The sequence below is a fragment of the Ranitomeya variabilis genome, chromosome 4, assembly GCF_051348905.1.
Source record: "Ranitomeya variabilis isolate aRanVar5 chromosome 4, aRanVar5.hap1, whole genome shotgun sequence".
In the NCBI taxonomy this organism is placed as follows: Eukaryota; Metazoa; Chordata; class Amphibia; order Anura; family Dendrobatidae; genus Ranitomeya; species Ranitomeya variabilis.
In genome coordinates, this window is record NC_135235.1 from 338421652 (window position 1) to 338425699 (window position 4048).

At 41.3% G+C, this 4048-nt stretch overlaps 1 long non-coding RNA gene across 1 annotated transcript; it reads left to right on the forward strand.

Annotated features, from left to right (window-relative positions):
- Positions 1–2746: 2746 nt before the first annotated feature.
- On the forward strand, positions 2747–3346 carry LOC143768909 (uncharacterized). Its single transcript, XR_013214113.1, has 3 exons — positions 2747–2774; positions 2862–2978; positions 3222–3346. It is a non-coding gene; the product is annotated as an uncharacterized LOC143768909 (long non-coding RNA).
- Positions 3347–4048: the final 702 nt, after the last annotated feature.

Below are 4048 nucleotides of genomic sequence, written 5' to 3' on the forward strand. Positions count from 1 at the left end.
ATAATGTTCCATCGCTTCGCCGTGTTTCGCGGCGTAGAAGTTCCCTTCAAAAGCCTCAAACGTGTTCCACATATGGGGGTACTGTATTTCCGTTAACACCACTTCATAAGCATCTGAAAGATGAACGGCCCTCGCTAACTTGGTATTGTAATTCGATATGGTGTTATCGGGGTAGATTTTAATTGAGGAATTACTGGGCAGTGTCACGAAAAACGAGCGCGCTTCCATGGCTATATATCTGTCAACTCCGAAGCCGGGATCCAACTATTGAATTTTTCGGGGTACCCCAGCCATTTGACAAAGCAGTGACTCACACCCCCGACACGTTTTTTTCTCAAAATCTTTTCCACTCTGTAGACGCGATTCTCATCCGCAGGTATTTTTTGCAGTTCTTCCTTATAAAATGACCCCTCTACAGGGTCGCCATCTAAATCACTAATTTTATAAAGAGGTTTATGAAATTTATTGGAGACGCCGGTAATTAAAAAAATCTCTTCGCTGTACGATTTCTCATACGACTTACAGATTGGGCCCTTATAGCGCGATATTCTGACATGATCTCCGACCTTTAAAGTCGGTTTAATCGGTTTATTAGTAATAGTAGAGCTGTAAATATTGCGCCAGATTTGCATAGCGTTTTTCTCTGTCACTTCAGCCGGGCTACAACGTATGGTAGAATGATAAGTATGATTGTAGCTATGCACCAAATCCGGTAAAATATCAATATACCTAAAGGTATTATGCTTCGTAAGATAGCGCCACATACGGGTTTTTAATGTGCGATTAAAGCGCTCTACCATAGCTGCTTTCACATCATTGTTGGTAAAAAAGTGGTGAATATTATGTAAATTACATAGTTGCTTGAGTGACGAATTTATACATTCTTTGCCGCGATCCGTCTGCAATTTCTTCGGTATGCGCTTATCATTTTGAAATATTAATTCGAACGATCTGGCCACACTAGCTCCGGTCTTGTTTGACAAGGCCACGCACCACGCGTATCGCGATAGAGTATCAATCACCGTCAGGATGTATTTGACATTATCATTTTCCCTTGAATAGTCAATTAAACTTACGAGGTCCGCCTGCCATTGCGCATCAATGTTCGAGACGTAAATTTTATTTGTCAAAAACCATTTTCTAATAGGCTTATGCAACGTGTAGGCGTCTTGGCTATTCAGCCACCCAGCCACGTCAGATTTCTTTATTCCACGGTCTCTCGTCGCTCTAAATAATTTGTCGATACCGCCGAATGATCCGAACTCCCTAGCTGTAAAATATTGTTTTTCTAATATGTGACCCCAGGTATTAGAACCCATGATTGAATAAAATGATTGTGTCTCGATGAACAGCAGACTGCTTCTTTCAGCATTCAACTGTATAAAATTCCCTGTTTTAATCCGACTATGTCATGCATGAGTTAATACAGGCAATAATTGCTTGCATGTGTGTGCTCTGGGTGTTAACAGAAGGCTTGTGACGGGGCGCAACTGGGTGTGTTTCTGGGTGTTAACACTTGGCTTGCTTTCTGACACACAGAATAAATACAGCTGTCTGTAGTCCTGTACAGCCACCAGAAGTCAGACGCAGTCTAATCTCTGAGCTATTCGGAAATGTAAGTATATAAGACAGTTGTCTTATTATTCGCAAATGCTTAATTATATTTAACTACGCATCTCTAAAACATAATTAAGGTTGTTATTTGTTTAATAATTTGAGTAATACGGTAGTTAATAGCTGTTAATACATCCTAACTACCGTATTCAGCGCGTACTTGTTACCTATGTTTGGTTAGTATAAACATATTTATTATTTAAGCATATATTTATTATGACATGATTTGTGTAATACAGTAGTTAATAGCTGTTAATACATCCTAACTGGCGTATTCAGCGCGTACTTATTACCTATGTTTGGTTAGTATAAACATATTTATTATTTAAGCGTATATATTTATTATGACATGATTTGTGTAATACAGTAGTTAACAGCTGTTAATACATCCTAACTAGCGTATTCAGCGCGTACTTATTACCTATGTTTGGTTAGTATAAACATATTTATGCCGCACTCGCAAATTTAGTTGCGCTGTATAATATAGTTTAACTGTATAAACAATATTTGTGGTGTGAAATTAATATAGATAGCACAAAAATTTACACGGATAATTTAATTTAGATGGAATCCCAAAATTTTTTGGCTTTTTCCGGCCTACTTGAGGATACAATATTAGGTATGTTTCAAGCTTTATATAAATGCATCTGTTAGTGTACCATTCTAAGTAAGTGCTGTTATGTATATTCTATTTATATTGTTTTTTATTCTTTCTTGTTTAAGATGAACTTGTCAGGAACATCCCGGATGATATTTTTAACATCTGCAGCGTGCCTGCTCTGGAGTGCGATACAACCGGAGCTGAGTATAGTATCGCTGATGAGACTGATGCATGGGATTTTGCCCAAGACATCATAGGTGCGTTGTGTGTCTGTGTGCGTGTGTGTGTGTGTGTGTGTGTATATATATCTTTTAAGTATTTAGACGTGTAATCATATATTAATTCTTTACAGATGCCGACATGAATCTCTTTTAAGTATTTAGACGTGTAAATATATATTCATTCTTTACAGATGTCGACCAGATTCCAGAACCAGCTACCTCGGAACACAATCAGATGATCGTTGAAGACCTGTTGTACCAGACCCCCACACCGAGAAACAGCCCTGTTTCTAGAGCCCCTAAAAAACCGCGAGGACCTGCGAGCAAGAAAGAAAAAGGTAGCAATCGTATGAAAACGTGTTTTTGCACAACCGCTCTGAGAAAATCCCCCTCGTCACTACTAAGGCCTATATCTTTATTTATAGCTTGTAAACTGAAGCCTAGAAGGATTTTCACAAAAGAGAATATACACCTGCTAATGGAGAACCCCACAGAAGCTCCAGAAGCCGCCACGGCAGTCATCCGCCCCATATCGCTAGCCCGTAAGTGTATATTTTGATATACGTGCACACTCTCTGTACAGTCAATGATACATGTGCTTCTCCAATGAGATCCTGATCCCACACATATCTGACACATATATGGCACATATCTGACACATATCTGGCGCATATCTGACACATATCTGACGCATATCTGACACATGTATAATCTTTCCCGCAGCTATGCGCAGCAACACCCGGCGGTCGCGCACATATCTGACACATGTATAATCTTTCCTGCAGCTAAAAGCAAAGTCATGAGAAAAACACCTCCAGCACCTCTACAGCCGCTACAGCTCTCCGAGAATGGTGCAGTACCAGTGTGGACGGCAATACAGTCATCTAATGGACCTGTTAGAACAGCCCCGGTATCGTCGACCTGTGTGGTGCACGGCCTGGGAAACCCTGGTCCAGCGTCCAGCGTGAAATACCCCATTCAAGTGCTGGACAGCCATCAATCAGCCGTGTGAATGACCCCTCGCTACTATATCCAAAAATGGTAGAGGCACCCCGAAAACATAAGCGAAAAACAAAGCATATTACAGAGCCAGCAAGCACATCCGGCGTCGTGGGTGTCACAGCTCCACTGACTGGTGAAGCGCTTGATCACGCGATTGATCAGCTCGCTGATGGTAAGCAATCAGCCGTAGAACCGATCATTATATGTATGTCACACACTATGCAGCCGCCAGCGGCATATCTAACTGCACCTGCTAACTCCTCTGGCACTGTCCCCACAGGCGCCTCTAATTTGGGTGGCACATCTCATGCTTGTGTATCTAACTCTGTTAATGCTAAGAAACGGTTAAAGAGGGCTTTACCAGCGAGTGTTAAGTTGTGTAAAAAGCCGAGGATTCAAGCGCCATCTACAAATCTGACGCATGAATCCATCGGTTGGGGGGTCGCTGAAATGACTGTGTTTCAGGAGCTGTTCACGCGCTACTTACGCTACAAACTCTGGGGCCCCAACATAATGTTTTTTTGTGATACTTTTGAAAAATTATTATCAACACAAACCCCAACACACGCTAATAAGGCCGAACTATATGCACTCCGGAATCTGCAGCTGG